The 18,075-nt window shown below is 42.4% G+C and overlaps 1 protein-coding gene across 1 annotated transcript in view; it reads left to right on the plus strand.

The window, feature by feature from the left end:
* The first annotated feature begins 4,155 nt into the window (after positions 1-4,155).
* LOC126198561 (leucine-rich repeat-containing protein 24-like) overlaps positions 4,156-18,075 on the plus strand; it is a 438,607-nt gene continuing 424,687 nt past the window's right edge. Inside the window, exon 1 of the mRNA XM_049934992.1 lies at positions 4,156-4,176. The gene's annotated coding sequence lies outside the window, so the exon portion shown is untranslated. The remainder of the gene's footprint in view (positions 4,177-18,075) is intronic.

Genomic DNA, 18,075 nt, shown 5'->3' on the forward strand with positions numbered 1-18,075 from the left:
GAACAGACGTGCAACTTGACGATGAATATTGCAACCACAGAAGAAAATTGAAATGATCGTGATTTACAGAGAATGTAGGAGAAATTTTGAGGCTATTGTATGCCGAGCGTTTTCCAGAGAAAGCTAGCTCTCATTCGTTCTTTTGCAAGGTTGTGTACGCCTTTATGTCTGATGGCTGCGTATGGACCGGCAAAAGGAAACGAAGCAAACGTATTACAGGAGAAGCTTCTGAAATAGCTGTAATAGCGGCAGTGCACCACAAACCAACGACTAAGGGCCCGGCAACTGATGCGATTTTGGTATGTATTGTCACAATCCTGCATCGTCATAAGTATCATCCATATCACGTGTTACTGCATCAAGAACATCATGGCGCCGATTTCCATAACAGGGTAGTGTTTTGTGAGTGGGCACGTCTAAAAATGCAAACGAAACCATGTTCATTGCCGGGGTACTATTTTCCGATGAGTCTACATTCAGAAACAATGGTAGCGTTAACCGGCATAACGTGCATTACTGGACTGCAGTGAATCCCCACTGCTTACGGTAAGTTGACCATCAACGTACTTGGTCAGTTAACGTATGGTATGGCAGCGTGCGGAAAAAACTCATTGGTCTGTATTTTACCAGTACTTGTGCAAAAGGTTTTCCTGGACGTTCGACAACATACGTGGTATCAGCATGACGGTTGCCAGAGCATTACGTGATTGAAGCACGGACGGTGTTAGACCGTGCTTACACTGGTCGGTGGATCCGCAGAGGTGGCCCTATTAATTGGCCCGCTAGGCCGCCGGATCTGACGTCACCAGATACCTTTCTGTGGAGACATTTAAAACATAAGATGTACCAAAAAGTGACAACAGGCATTGAAGACTTAGTCGACCGCATCAGAAATGCCTGTTTTGACATTCCCGCACATACACTTGTGCCTTGTGTACGGTCATTTGAAAGGTGGATCACTAATTGTATTGAAATTGGCGATACTACGTCTGAACACTTGCTCTACTTGGAAAAGTAGAGTAGCGTTCGCCTCGAACCACCCTAAAACATTTTCGTAACTTTGTATTACATGTGGCGCGTCGAGTAGTCACCTGTTGGATATGTCGGAGCAATAAAACTTCGCATATGGGGTTTCCAATTAGAATTTATGAAACATCGGTCTGTCTCAGTCTCGCAGAATGGAAGTGGAGTCCCACATGACATTGGATATTCAAGGGCATTGAGCAGCATGTCGTAAATTAGGACTGTGTACCCATTTCTGTCCCTCCGATTACGGCACCATCTGTGGCGAAACGAAGAAAATGCTTCACACAAAACGTATGTAGATTTTGCCGTTGACTCGTAATCTGCAATAAAAAACGGCGGATCCCATTGAAAATTTTAAAGTTTTCCCCCGCCACCCACGCATTGGTGAGGTGGGGTGGGGCGGGGGGTCGAGTGTGGTATTGTTGGACATCCGCCTCCAAGACAAACAAAGTGGAATTACATCATTTTTTATCCGATATGTAGTTTTCTAGACATTTCAGTGTCTTCCGTTAAAATGAACACCCTGTACAATCAAATCATTTACAGCTCTAACCCATGATGCTTACATCGCGACAGCTGGAAGCAGACATTTTTTTAAGTGCATTATCTGAAAACTACCTTGAGCAGTTAAACAGAGAACCGGCTTGTGGTGATAACATATTAGACCTTCTGGTGACGAACACACCCGAAGTAGTTGAAACAGTTAATGTAGTGTGAGGAGGGCTATGCGAGAGGCGTTCAATGAATTCGAAAGTAAAGTTCTATGTACTGACTTGGCAGAAAATCCTAAGAAATTTTGGTCTTATGTCAAAGCGGCAGGTGGATCAAAACAAAATGACCAGACACTCTGTGACCAAAATGGTATTGAAACAGAGGATGACAAACTAAAGGCCGATATACTAAATGTCTTTTTCCAAAACTGTTTCGCAGAGGAAGACTGCACTGTAGTTCCTTCTCTAGATTACCGCACAGATGACAAAATGGTAGATATCGAAATAGATGACAGAGGGATAGAAAAACAATTAAAGTCGCTCAAAAGAGGAAAGACCGCTGGACCTGAAGGGATACCAGTTCGATTTTACACAGACTACGCGAAGGAACCTCCTTCTTGTTGCGGTGTACCGTAGGTCTCTAGAAGAGCGTAGCGTTCCAAAGGATTGGAAAAGGGCACACGTCATCCCCGTTTTCAAGAAGGGACGTCGAACAGATGTGCAGAACTATAGACCTATATCTCTAACGTCGATCAGTTGTAGAATTTTGGAACATGTATTATGTTCGAGTATAATGACTTTTCTGGAGACTGGAAAAATACTCTGTAGGAATCAGCATGGGTTTCGAAAAAGACGATCGTGTTAAACCCAGCTCGCGCTACTCGTCCACGAGACTCAGAGCCATAGACACGGGTTCACAGGTAGATGCCGTGTTTCATGACTTCCGCAAGGCGTTCGATACAGTTCCTCACAGTCGTTTAATAAACAAAGTAAGAGCATATGGACTATCAGACCAATTGTGTGATTGGATTGAAGAGTTCCTAGATAACAGAACGCAGCATGTCATTCTCAATGGAGAGAAGCCTTCCGAAGTAAGAGTGATTTCAGGTGTGCCGCAGGGTAGTGTCATAGGACCGTTGCTATTAACAATATACATAAATGACCTTGTGGATGACATCGGAAGTTCACTGAGGCTTTTTGCAGATGATGCTGTGGTGTATCGAGAGGTTGTAACAATGGAAAATTGTACTGAAATGCAGGATGATCTGCAGCGAATTGACGCATGGTGCAGGGAATGGCAATTGAATCTCAATGTAGACAAGTGTAACGTGCTGCGAATACATAGAAAGATAGATACCTTATCATTTAGCTACAAAATAGCAGGTCAGCAACTGGAAGCAGTTAATTCCATAAATTATCTGGGAGTACGCATTAGGAGTGATTTAAAATGGAATGATCATATAAAGTCGATCGTCGGTAAAGCAGATCCCAGACTGAGATTCATTGGAAGAATCCTAAGGAAATGCAATCCGAAAACAAAGGAAGTAGGTTACAGTACACTTGTTCGCCCACTGCTTGAATATTGCTCACCAGTGTGGGATCCGTACCAGATAGGGTTGATAGAAGAGATAGAGAAAATCCAACGGAGAGCAGCGCGCTTCATTACAGGATCATTTAGTAATCGCGAAAGCGTTACGGAGATGATAGATAAACTCCAGTGGAAGACTCTGCAGGAGAGACGCTCAGTAGCTAGCTACGGGCTTTTGTTGAAATTTCGAGAACATACCTTCACCGAGGAGTCAAGCAGTATATTGCTCTCTCCTACGTATGTCTCGCGAAGAGACCATGAGGATAAAATCAGAGAGATTAGAGCCCACACAGAGGCATACCGACAATCTTTCTTTCCACGAACAATACGAGACTGGAATTGAAGGGAGAACCGATAGAGTTACTCAAAGTACCCTCCGCCACACACCGTCAGGTGGCTTGCGGAGTGTAGATGTAGATGTAGAAAGACACGTACGGACAGCGAGGCTTCCTCTAGCTGCACTTTAAAGAATCTGATGTCTACACCGTCTCTTACTACTCAAGCATTTGAATATAAAATCTTTGACATCTACTTCGATATAGGTATTAAAACACACAAGCGAAAAATAGCTTTTTTTTAAAAAAAAAAAAAAAAGGGGGGGTATTACATGGTGGAAATGCCGCGTTTCTGAGACAGCGTACTTAATGAGTCAATCGAAATAGAAATGTCGGAAAATGTAGTAAACAGAGACGGAGTTATCGCTTTGAACAAAGCTCGTAGTCCGGAACTGTTTATTGACAGCTCACTGACCATCACATCAATCAGAGCTGCGAAACAGAAATAATAAATGACACGCATGTTTTAGTGCGTAAGCTTATGGACTGATGACCTTAGCAGTTAAGTCCCATAAGATTTCACACACATTTGAACATTTTTGAAAGATAAAATACCAGCTTTTACTGTTTGTTGTTGTGGTAACAGCATCGCGCCGCTACTGAGAATATCATTTCACTTTGCTATTATAAATTTAATTTACTGTCTATTGTGACATAATAATGGTAATGTCTTATATTTTTATTTTCAGGTGTTACCTGACTGTCGTCAGTCGTCATATTAGCTGTGGATACTCTGGTAAGTCACTCATTCTATTTGCATGAGACACTACATGCGGCCTTTTTATTGACATTTTGACTCTGCCAAAAAGCGATCCATTTAGCAATACTTTTTGGAGAATGGTACCAAATTATTGCTCTCTTGTGACATATTCGATTGAACGTCAGCACCGGGGAGCAAGTATTAGTCGCACGGTTATGATCGTCACGAACAAGTCCTCTTATCCGGTTATAACCTCAGTGGTAATTGCTCATAATCTCATTTGTTAACGTTCCGGTCTAGTGCATCTTGCGCCTTTGATGCTGTAATTACGTAATATTACTTAGTGCGGAACACGACAGCTTCTTACAAGAGAAGTACATTAGGCAGCTGAAAAGAATGCCTGCGAAGGGTGAGATGACGCGCGGGGAAACAGTCTTTCCCCTCTCACCCTTCCGTCTCGCGCCCGTCGATGAACCGTGTTGCTGGACGACCTAAACATTTGGAAATTTGTGGTAAGGGCTATAGGACCAAACTGCTGATGTCATCGTTCCCTAAGCTTACACACTACTTAATCTAACTTAAACTAAGGACAACACACACACACACACACACACACACACACACACACACACACACACATGCTCGAGGGAGGACTCGAACCTCCGACGGGGGCAGCCGCGCGAACCGTAATAATGCTCCTTATAGATCATTCGGCTACCCCGCGCGGCTGGACGACCTAAAAATATTGCCGTACCAGCAGACTTGATTGTCAGCCTTGTTGTGTGTCATTGTTCACTGATTACCTGTGTCAGTTATACTTGTTTTATTTTCAGCTCCACTGCCGAAGGGAAACATTTCAAGTGAAATGTGAAAGCGGACATTACAACCACAAAATTAAAAGCAATAAAAACCTTAAAATCGAGAAAAGCCTACTATTGGCGATGATTTAAATGAACAGAACGAAACATGCTTCGTAACGTAAAACTATATTTTAGTGGTTCCCTGGAAAATACCACTTTTAATAAATTATTGATACAATATTTACTAATACCATGAACACAAACGGAGAATTTGGTCGACGTTATTTCGAGAGACGATATAATATGTAGACAGGGTTCAAATGGCTCTGAGCACTATGGGACTTAACATCTGAGGTCATCAGTCCCCTAGAACTTAGAACTACTTAAACCTAACTAACCTAGGGAAATCACACACATCCATGCCCGAGGCAGGATTCGAACTTGCAACCGTAGCAGTCGCGCGGTTCCAAACTGAAACGTCTAGAACCGCTCGGCCACACGGACAGCCTGTAGACAGGGAGTGGCAAGAAAAGCATTTCTGAAGAATAGAAATTTGTTAACACCGAGTACAGATTTAAGTGTCAGAATTTTTTTTCCAAGGTATGGAAGAGAAACATGGAGGATAAACAGTTCAGATAATTAGAAAATAGAAGTGGTGCTACAGAAGAATGCCGAAGATTTGATAGGTCAGTCACGTAACCAATGAGGAAGTACTGAATAGAATTAGGGAGACAAGAAATTTGTGGCACAACTTGACCAAAAGAAGGGATCGGTTGAAAGAACACATTCCGAGACATCAAGGGATCACCAGTTTAGTACTGGAGGGAAATGTGGGATAGAGAAAGATGTAGGTTATTTGGAGATTAAGAAGCTCGCACAGGATTGAGTAACACGGAGAGTTGCAAAAACCAGTCTTTGGACTGAAGACCGTAACGACACCAACACATTTCAAAATTACCAATGCCCTGAAGACATGATACAGTTTAATATTTTTAAGTCCCTCGAACTTTATCAAGTCAGACACAGTTACAATTTTCACTTAGTTGCATTCATGAAAACGTTTAGTTTTCTCGACAATTCCCGCAGTCAACAACATTGCATATTTTTTTGTATTCTGATAAGAACCAAGAAAGGACATCACCTTCAGATAATAAGTGGATGGATATGAATTGCATTAATTGACGTAAACGAGGCTCATGAAAAAATAATTCTTTGTTGCATGATATGAAAGCAGGAAAAATCAATAGCTTTAGTTATGTTGTCAGCATCGCGCTCGTCGGATCCTATCAACAACAGAACTTCCAGCCGTCTCCGTAAAAACTGGTGCTAAGTGGTAGTGGTTTATAAACGTGCATACGTCATCGGGATTGCGTATTTTTGCTGGCATGGTTTTATATATCAGTGTCATACTGCGTTATTTACAACTACAACAATTACACATGCAACGACTGAAGGTTGATTACCTGCAATCATTACTGCATTTCAACTGAAATCACACATACCGATCTGCACAGTCGTGAGTATCTCGCTTCAGAGAAGCTTGTTGCATATACATTATTTTCATTCATTAGCAAATATTTGTTCTATTTGAAGTTTGTTTTGTTATTATCATTCATTAGCAAATCTTTGTCCTATTTCAAGTTTATTTTTGTAAATACTCAGGAACACGATTACGGTATCTCCGAAAACGTTGGTGGTGGTGGTGGTGGTTAGTGTTTAACGTCCCGTCGACAACGAGGTCATTAGAGACGGAGCGTAAGCTCGGGTTAAGGAAGGATTGGGAAGGAAATCGGCCGTGCCCTTTCAAAGGAACCATCCCGGCATTTGCCTGAAACGATTTAGGGAAATCACGGAAAACCTAAATCAGGATGGCCGGAGACGGGATTGAACCGTCGTCCTCCCGAATGCGAGTCCAGTGTGCTAACCACTGCGCCACCTCGCTCGGTAAAACGTTGGTCAACCGTGGATTCTTACATACAATTAAAACAGAGTTGGTTAAAGTAATAATTATAAATATTAATACAAACCTTTTTCTACAATAACGCATGAATTTCTACTTCCTCATGTACCAAAAAATTATTATCACACTTTACATTTGAATATTAATGTAACATCTTTGAAAGTTATCTTTGATACGTACGTTATTGTCTTCGGTAGTATATTGACGGCAAGTGTGGAAGAAGGAGTAGTTCTGAGTTGTGGTTAAGTTACGAACTTTGTTGACAATGTAAAGGACTTGTTAAGAGCAGTTTACTGTTAATGTAACTATTTCAAGATTTTCGCAAGTTTATATGAAAGAATTGTGGATGTTGTGGGTGTGGCACCAAAGATCTTAATAAAGAATGTGGAGATCTAAGAAAAGTATTTCAGTCTTTTCGTAGCAAATGGAATTATGCTGTCGTTGAACACTGGCGTCGCAATAAGGTAAGTCTAAATGATCTTTTTTCCTGTTTTATACGAGCGCTACGGTTACAATATTCACGGCATTGCAATAAATGTGGTATACACATAACATTCAATGCTGATAATTAAAGCCCACATTTCTAAGCACAGTAATAGCAAAATAAGCAAGCAATTAAGCAGGAAAAATCTCGAAAATAAGCATCGAAATAAGCAAAAATGAATACACGCAAATATGATAGGTTCAGCGGACTGTTACCTTATTGAGGGTACACAAGGAAGGTCGTCTTGAGATTTTCCTGTGTTAAATACTTGCACATATCAATGATGAATGTTTTGTACAGAAAATGTTCTTTCGACGTCGCAAAATGTCCGGAAAGCTTTTTAAAAATTTGACACTTTTTCTAACCTGGATTTATCTCTAATGCCTGATTCAGTTCCTCGAACACAAGTTTTTTAACACCGTTTGCTTCTGATGATAATGTTACTAAAATCTCTCCTAACAATGGAAGTGAATCTTCAGTATTTATTCGAGCTTCCAGCTGATTTAACATATGGGGTATTTTGGAGAAAAACGTTTACGGATATACCACATCTCTTCCTGAGGTTTTCGGTAAAATATGTTTCAATTAAAATGATAAATAAACAAATACTTTTTATGCAAAATAAGCATAAATAAGCACGAACAAAGATAGTAAACCTGTAGCACGAAATGCACACTATTACAAATACTGATTGAAAGGCGAAGGGGTCGTGAGTTGTGCTTGGGTAGCTCAGTCGGGCAGTCGCCTTACGCCACGCTAGCGGCACGGACGTCTTGTTTACGTCCTCGCCACACAGCTCGCTCGCGGAGTTGTTTACGTGATTCTGCCGTCTTAGCGCGCTATATTTCCTTCGACACAGAATGGCTTATGCCCACAGAAAATCGACACTGAATATTAGCCCAACCAAAAGCACTGGAAATCGAACAGTTCATCAGAGATGAAGTCAAGATTGATTGCAACGGCCTTGTTGGCATCCACCAGTCTATAGTGAGCACTGTGGTATTCCTGAAATTGGTTAACGAAGCCATTTGTGACAAAATTCTAAGTGCAACTCGAAGTGGTCTTAAGGTCCATCACTCTGATGGACACATCGGTGACGTAACTGTGAAACATGCGGGACTTGTACTGCAGACGATACGTGTATTTGAACTCCCTTTCAAAATGGTTCAAATGGCTCTGAGCACTATGGGACTCAACTGCTGTGGTCATCAGTCCCCTAGAACTTAGAACTACTTAAACCTAACTAACCTAAGGACATCACACACTTCCATGCCCGAGGCAGGATTCGAACCTGCGACCGTAGCAGTCGCACGGTTCCGGACTGCGCGCCTAGAACCGCGAGACCACCGCGGCCGGCGAACTCCCTTTCAAGGTGTCTTCAGAGGTAGTGGTATATGCATTCCGCCCATATGGAAAGGTGATTAGTCATACAGGTGAAAAGCGGATTCAGTTCACCACATACCCGGTTCTCAATGGAGTACGACAGATCTGCGTAGAGCTAACCAAATATGTGCTGTCCTACTTATATATTGGTGGCTGCCGTGTAATTATTATTTATGATGGCCAGCCGAAGACTTGCTCGTGATGTGGCATAGAAGGACACCTCCGTTCCAGCTGTCTGCAACGCAAAATCACAGTTACCACCTGGGGACCTGCTGGCCACGACTGCTACCGCTGACGACGCTACCGCTGACGTTCGTCGAAGTTCTCCATAACGACCCCCGACCGCGATCACCACTGGCTCCTACTAATGCCATATCGTCGTCTCCGGTAATGCCTCAGGCTGTTGCGGACGTACCGACGCCCTTGCCTCCTCCTCTCGACATGTGCAGTGGTGACCAATCTCTAGGACAAGGGATGGCCCTTGACTCCATGGTTGTGCCTACTGATGCTTCTATGCTTGAACATCCGGATACCCAGGCGTCTTCGGACACTGAAGATCACGTGCGCAAGCAACAGTCGCCGAAGAGACGTCGGAAACGGCGGATCGCCCCGTCTGTGACCTGCAGGACGCAGTCTCAAGACGATGAGGATCACGCCTATCAAGATGTTGCCCCGATGGACGATTCCGTGGTGGAAACACCAGTCTGCACCACGTCGGAGGTACAACCATCTTTGCATGCACCAGGCGCTGTAGAAGGACACCTCCGTTCCAGCAGTTGAGCCAGCACCACTCTTCCACCGCCGACATGATGCGCCTTCGGATTCGACAGATACTCCACTGGACGCACACCATCCATGCACGTTTGCGTGGCCTGGCGATGTAGACGACGAAACACTTACCGTTGAGACAACAGCGAATGCTGCTGCTCCAACCCACGACTGCTAATCGACAGGGTTACTGGATGGGGATGTGCAGCCTACTGCGACAACCTTCCCGTTCGCTGCTGCTCTTCGTACCTCCATGAGCGTTCCAGTAGTTCCAATTCCACGACAAGCTTACAGGATTGGCCTCATCAATGTCAACATCATTGGCACGCCTGTCAAACTACAATTGCTCCGTGAAATGTTGACGGCGTCGGACCTCGATGTTGGCCTTTTGCCGGAAGTTCGCCTGGAGACGTTTCCTAATAATCTATGGCTATGTTTCCTACCTCACGCCGTGTGCTGTCGGAGGCAGTGGGACAGCTATTCTTTTAAAGGAAGGCCTTGAGGTGGACAACGTGATTTACCTACCATCGGCTAAGGGCCTTGCTGTGACTTCCCATGGTGTCCGAGTCATCAATATTTACGCTTCCTCGGGCACGGCCAAGCGACGGGAACGGTCGCGATTCTACTCAGAAAAGGTCGCTCCTTTGTTTGTAGGCCGCTACTTGGCGGTGACTTCAGTTGTGTGTTATCCCAGAAGGACTAACATCCCCGTCTCACCACATGCCAGGAACTCAAGATGCTCGTGCATGAACTGAACCTCACCGATACTTGGGACCACGTGTATGGTGGTCGACCTGGATATACGTACGTCAACAGCCATTCAGCAAGTCGTCTTGACCGTGTCTACGTTTCCCAAGGAATCGTAATTGCCACGCTTGACGTTGAGTTATGGCCTACCGCCTTTTCCGACCATATCGCCTACATTTGCTCTGTTTCACTCCAGAGACAGAAGGTGTGGGGCGGTCGAGGCCTATGTAAGCTGAATGTCACTCACCTCAAAGATCCGGTAAGCAGGCAGGTCGTAGAAACGACGTGGGACAACTGTGTGAGACGCCTTCCAGCGTATCCTTCAGCACTCCGGTGGTAGATCGACTGCACAAAGCCTGCTTTACGTCGTTCGATGATGAATTACAGTCGCGACAAAATGCTGTGGCAACGACATACCATGGAATACTATTTAACAACTCTCTGGGAACAAACGATGCCCCCTCTGTTCAACGACAGGTTAAAATTCAAATTAAGGGCGAGATAATTTCTCTTATCCGTCATCGCCTTGAAGGCACAATAGTACGCGCAAGATGTCACGATTGTGTACTACGAGAGCCCCCGTCCATGCATCATATTATCCGAGAGAAGCAGCGGTGTCGGAGAAAACTGGTCAACGCCCTCGACGTGCCAGATGGTCGTCGATTTACGTCCTAGAATGATTAACCATAGTTATGTCTATATTGCTACTGTCTTCAGCATATGCAGGTGTTTGTCGTTCTTTGCCGGCCGGAGTGGCCGTGCGGTTCTGGGCGCTACAGTCTGGAGCCGAGCGCCCGCTACGGTTGCAGGTTCGAATCCTGCCCCGGGCATGGATGTGTGTGATGTCCTTAGGTTAGTTAGGTTTAATTAGTTCTAAGTTCTAGGCGACTGATGATCTCAGAAGTTAAGTCGCATAGTGCTCAGAGCCATTTGTCGTTCTTTGTTGACAATGTACATGTAGTTCGCACTTAGGATGTCGTTGACGACCTGACTCCGGTCGTTATTCCGATCACAGTGCCAAAGGTGGATCTGTCATTGATGTTGGCTGCAATGATCATCTTCTTCCCTCTTGAGTAAAGTGCTAACTTTTGAATCATATCTGCTTATGTATGGGAGTACTGGGAATAAATGACGCGAGTAGCCATGTGTCTGTGCCCTTTATGACCTCTTCTTTTACAACATAACGTATTAATTTCCCATTTCTGCTGTATGGTTCTTGAATGCACATGACATCAACGTTAGACTCTTGGGCCATCCTGGGGAGTTACGCAGCTTCAATCCCACTCCCCATAGCATAGAGCTGCAAGTTCTTCACGGCTGCCTTATATACAAGCAGCACTTCACATCCGTTTGGTCTGGGTCAAAGTACACTCTCCCGTAAGCCCTGGCAAGGTCTTTGTAACTTCCTTAATGTTTAGATCTTCTGAACGTCATCTGCAGACCTGTCGCAGGAGATCAGCAAGCTCATTCCCATCAATGAGCAAGTTTTCCGTACGAAGGATTATCCTATCCATCTTCTCGGTTCTAGGGAAGCAAATGCAATAACCCTTCTCATGTATTAATCGTATAACTAATCTTAGTGCAGTTTGCAGGATATCCCTTTTCTTGTGCCTACTGAGGTTCAAGTTCAGTTCAAACGTACTGTAGTTTGCTGGTTCTTGATTATGATTATGTACATGTTTATTCTGTGTGTTTTTCAATTCAGACTTAGTGTAATTAGTTAGTTCCTGCTTATGACTAAATTTCTGTTCGTCCTTTATGTTGTTCACCGCTTGTATATGGCTCTCCATCTGGGTACCCTTTTTACATTCATTATTATCAGAGTTAAATTTGACCCCTCATTTTGTTTTTATGGCTTTATATTTTGTCATAAACTTGTGTGCCTTCATAAACTTTTGTGCCTAGCTGGTCTTGTCACTGCCTACAATGGCTTTGCCCCTTTTCTCCTTATTCATGTTTTCATTATTAGCGGCTGATGCTATTGTTATTACTTCATCACACGCCATATCGATGGGGATTATTGGGGCTGTTCTTACTTCATTACACGACACATCTTTGGGAATTGATGGTGGTACCGCCAGTAACAACACTAAATACGAACACCGTTAATGCATTCTGGGAGCCTTTCTACGTGCCACGTGGAATTGCAACTCTAATCATTTGCATACCCGCCGATAGTATGTACGTATATTAAGTTACGTAGACATCCGACCACGTCTTCTGGGCGTTTCCCTTTTTTTGTCAAGAAGAAATTGAATTGGCGACTAGAGTTGGTTGGGACATTTCGTAATGTTTGTACTAATTCGTGAGGAGAGTTTTCTGTCATGTTATAGAAGATCAAAGCATTGTGCTGGGTGATCTGAGGTATTTCTAGGAGGCAAAGTTTATAGCAGATATGATCGTTAGGAAGGAACCGGAGTGCACCAATGGCTATACGGAAGAATCTATTTTGCATTGTTTGAATCTTGCTGTTCGTGTCCTCAGTCAGTGCTCAGATTAACAATTCTTAACTGATGATTATAAGAAGGAACGTGTTGATAAATCTTAGCTAAAGCTTGATCAAAGACCATTTCACTACCACATTTGCTAGCTAAGTCCTTGGTTTCTGTTGCAGATGTATTTTATATCCTTGTTGAATGTTGAAAAGGAGTCGCGAATCACATCTAAATATCTAATATTGGTTTTCCATTGAATGTCAGTCTAAATGATTGAGAATGTCGCATTCTGGGATATTGTTTTGAATGTGAAGAGAATGTCTTGAATTTTAGGTGAATTCATAGCGATATTCCAGATGAGTGTCCAGCGATGAATTTCTTATAAGTGCTACTGTAGTTTTCTTTCGATGTTAAGTCAGATTAAAATTATTCATATACATAGCTCCATCATCCGCAAAGAGAGGTAACTGACCACAGAGTTGGTGCAGAATGTCGTTGTGGGCTGTTGTGACTGATGAGTTTCTAAATAAAGATCACGTGCCAAACCTTATCGAATGCCTTTTAATCTAATTCATTTTTTAACATTTTTCTTTTAAACAGATAACAAAATAGCCCGAAAATTGTATTGAGCCTATTTCATATTGTCACTCAATAAAGAGACAAATGCACTGCTCTTTTTATCGTAACAGCATTTTTAAGTACATTTACTTTTGTGTCTCACATATCAGTAATGCTCTCTCTCTCTCTCTCTCTCTCTCTCTCTCTCTCTCTCTCTCTCTCTCTCTCTCACACACACACACACACACACACACACACACACACACACACACACATGTACGCACAAACATACAGCGAGAGAAGGGGGGGGAGGATGTAATGGGTTGGTAAATAAGGAATATGTAAACATTTTATGAAATAATGCAAGAAATTTGCACAATATGTTTCCTTTTTGCCAATTATTATTATTATTATTATTTTATTTTGTGATAAGATGCAGTGCATTTCAGTACTTTTTCACTCATTTGTACACGGCTATATTTTTTTTGTGTCATTTACATCATTATTCTAGTTGTAAAGTAGTTTAACTAAATATTTGCAACGCAGATCGTTTATAACTCCTAACGGAATTCAGGAAACAAATGTCTGGGCCTGTTATTGGATGCTACTTTTCACAAGCACACTTCTTTATTTTGCCCACTTATCCTTTTTGCGGAGCACGTATGGCTACATTATTGCTTGGATATGTCAGTCCTTCCCTATCCTTTACCATTATTAAATCATCTGCTTGGCAATTTCTACAGAGATGAAGATAGCCTCATACGTAATGGACTAATGGCCAAGTGCTTTTCTTCTAATCCGCCAGCATCATTATCATCTATTACTCATTTTAAAAGCTCTTGTGCAGCTCTAACTTATAAGTTTGGGATTCCGCATCAAGCAGTATCAACATCAGAATTCCTTATAACAACGGCACCAAATGCTTTTTGACTTCAATACATTAGAAAACATACCATGTGCCCTTAATTTTGCTTTTGTTTCAAACATTTGCCTTAAAGAGATATGGTAATTTTCGCCATTTATTTAGCATTATAAACTGAACCTGTTCTCTAAACTGTGTTTGTATTTTTAAAAGAAACAAATAAATTCTTTTTTAGCCGCACAGCAAGTAATTACGAAAATTAATCAAAGCAGCAGTAGTGTGTTTAAGTACAAAGTGTGTTTCTCTGGACAAATTCCTTTCATCAGTGAAATCTTTTCATGAAAATAACCATGACAAAGTTTTTAAAAAGGTTATGAACATGTTTAAGCAATGTTTTAACATTAACAACATTCATCCGCTGGCTTATTATTTTCGTAAATGCGACAGTAATCTCCTAGTTGTCAATTCCTTTACGTCAGCCTGAACAGTGCAAAGCAAATGTCTTGTTTTAAAATATACACAGTGCTAGCTTCACACCTTGCCCTTCAGTTAAATGTGAATATAGTGTCCTAAGGGTCAAAGAGTTGCCATATTGTGACAGATCACCTTTTTCAGTTACATGTAAACCTCTAATGCTGTGACGCAAGTAAGACTTCACATCAGGCTATCACATTAAACACCATCATTAAACAGAACATACTCTTCATTTAGAGCGTTATTTATTCCATGAATATCACTTACATTCGTGGGTAACTTTATCTTTCTAGCATGCTTTAAATCGGCATCATCAGCGAAGCCGATTAGTAACAAATCAGTATTTATGGTAACGTAACACAAATGGTTCAAATGGCTCTGAGCACTATGAGACTGGTCATCAGTCCCCTAGAACTTAGAACTACTTAAACCTAGCTAACCTAAGGACATCACACACATCCATGCCCGAGGCAGGATTCGAACCTGCGACCGTAGCGGTCACGCGGTTCCAGACTGAAGCGCCTAGGACCGCACGGCCACACCGGCCGGCAACGTAACACAGGGTCATCCTGCAACAACACAAGGTACACACTTTTTGGTTTCTTTATCATGGTTTAGTCATCGCGCTTTTCACAATCACATAATTTAGTTCGTGTTTCTTTTAAACTACTGAATGAAATCCTCTCAATCGTTTTTGCCTGTGATGATGCATTCTGCTGAATGGCTATTGCGAGTGTAATATTTTCTGAACGCTCTCGACGACTATCTGCATCTTCTCGAATGCATGCCTGCTTCCAAGACAAATACGTAGGCCATCCCGCCTACTCCGAAAATAGAGAGATATGTGGAAACTCTTTATACTATACACTATGTGACCAAATCATCCGGACACCTGGCTGAAAATAACTTACAAGTTCGTGACGCCCTCCATTGGTAATGTTGGAATTCAGTATGGTGTTGGCCCACCCTTTGCCTTGATTACAGCTTCCACTCTCGCAGGCATACGTTCAATCAGGTGCTGGAAGCTTTCTTGGGGAATGGCAGCCCATTCTTCACGCAATGCTCTACTGAGGAGAGGTATCGATGTCGGTCGGTGAGGCCGGGCACGAAGTCGGCATTCCAAAACATCCAAAAAGTGTGCTGTAGGATTCAGGTCAGGACTCTGTGCAGACCAGTCCATTACAGGGATGCTATAGTTGTGTAACCACTCCGCCACAGGCCGTGCGTTATGAAAAGGTGCTCGATCGTGCTGAAAGATGCAATCACCATCCACGAATTGCTCTTCGACAGTGGGAAGCAATAAGGTGCTTAAAACATCAATGTAGGCATGTGCTGTGATAGTGCCACGAAAAACAACAAGGGCTGTAAGCCCCCTCCATGACAAACACGACCAATCGTCCAGTGTTTACGATCCTGTCACCAAGCGAGGCGTCGTTTGGCATTTACAGGAGTGATGTGTGGCTTATGAGCAGCCACTCAACCATGAAATCCAAGTTTTCTCACCTCCCGCCTATCTGTCATAGTACTTGCAGTGGATCCTAATAAAGTTTGGAATTCCTGTGTGATGGGTCTGGATAGATGTCTGCCTATTACACATTACGACCGTCTTCAACTGTCGGCTGTCTCTGTCAGTCAACAGACGAGGTCAGCCTGTACGCTTTTGTGCTGTACGTGTCCCTTCACGTATCCACTTCACTATCACATCGGAAACGGTGGACCTAGGGATTTTTAGGAGTGTGGAAATCTCACGTACAGACGTATGACACAAGTGACACTCAATCACCTGACCACGTTCGAAATCCGTGAGTTCCGCGGAGCGCCACGTTCTGCCCTCTCACGATGTCTAATGACTACTGCGGTCGCTGATATGGAGTACCTGGCAGTAGGTGGCAGCACAATGCACCTAATATGAAAACGTATGTTTTTGGGGGTGTCCGGATACTTGTGATCACATAGTGTACATGTATTATTAGACTGAATCAAAAATTAGTACTAGGCCACTATCAGTATCGCAGAAAAATTGAAGATGCTTCGATTTTGACTTTTTACAATTGATTAAAAGTATTTTCTGATAAGGACTGAAGAAATTGTGACCCACCTTTCTTCAGACGTCTAAATATGTAAACATACCGTGAGCAGTGTACCAGTTCTTTGGTTATGTATGCTAGTACTGCTTAAAATGTTGTCCGTATTGAGATACAACTCAAATGACTAAAAAAAGCCATACATCGTAGTTTTAAGGATTTGATGCAAACTGAACAAAGAAAAACAGACTCAAGAGTACTGCCCAGAGTGTATTTACATATTGCTTTGTTATGTTGATGGTTTAATTTTCAGGTTATGTAGCAGTACGACATTAAAAAGGTAGCTATATATTAACGGAGTTAAATGTTATGACCAGCTGTTTACTGGGAACCCAGTATTTTCTGTAAAATGCCAAGATCCGTGTTCGTCTTAAATCCTCATCATACAGGAATGTAAAAGTACTAACAACAGGACTGTTGTCATAATTTACCCTACAATGGGCCATACAACACTTGCAAGGCATTTTAAATGTCCATTAAGTAATATTCTGATGCTTGTATCACACTAAAGTAACGAACGCACTGACTACAAACATATGGTTCAGTTAACCTCAGACACATAACTGTGACATCACAGTTCTCTCAGCCCGCACGAGAAGAGGCTCTATTTCTATAGGGCATTGTGAAACAGCGCAAGCAAGATAGTACGTATCAGTATCAGAAACGCTGGATACAGAAGCGTCAATATCTCGGTTGATGCAAGAGTTTACAATATTACTCATACAAGAGAATTGTCCCTAGTATCATTTGCCGAAAATCTCGTTTCGATATCTTGAATCATTCATAAAATAAAAAGGATGCAGATTCTAGGTGTTCCTTCTATATATAACATGAGTTGAATAACTTCAGATACCTCATGGGTCTCTTCTCTGATGACGCTCTTGTATGCAGGAAAATAGCAACCTCATAAAACTGTAAGGAATTGCAGGAAGACCATGTAAGCATCGACCATTGATTCAGGGACTGGCAACTGACCTTCAACGTAAATAAATGTAAAGTTAGCGCATGACGTAAAGTGGAACGACTGAACAAAAATAATTTAAGGAAAAGCAGATTCCAGGTTGAGATTTATTGGAAGAATTATGAGGAACTGTAACTCACCCCTGAAAGAAGTAGCTCACAGAATCTTCGTTTGGCCACAGTAAGGTCATCCGGCCACTCTGTAACATTCATAATGCGAAATCCGATAATAATCTTGACCATGCGTAGGTAAGGCATAAAGGGAACAGAAAAACAAAATTAATCTGTTTCCACCCGTGGCCATTTTCAAATGAAGCTCTAATATCCATTATCAACAGAATATTAAAAGTTCAAAAACGTTAGTTAAATAATCATATATTATAAGTTACATACATAAGGGGAGAGTGTTGTTCCCCTTAC

This window comes from Schistocerca nitens, chromosome 8 (assembly GCF_023898315.1).
Source record: "Schistocerca nitens isolate TAMUIC-IGC-003100 chromosome 8, iqSchNite1.1, whole genome shotgun sequence".
NCBI classification, from domain to species: domain Eukaryota; kingdom Metazoa; phylum Arthropoda; class Insecta; order Orthoptera; family Acrididae; genus Schistocerca; species Schistocerca nitens.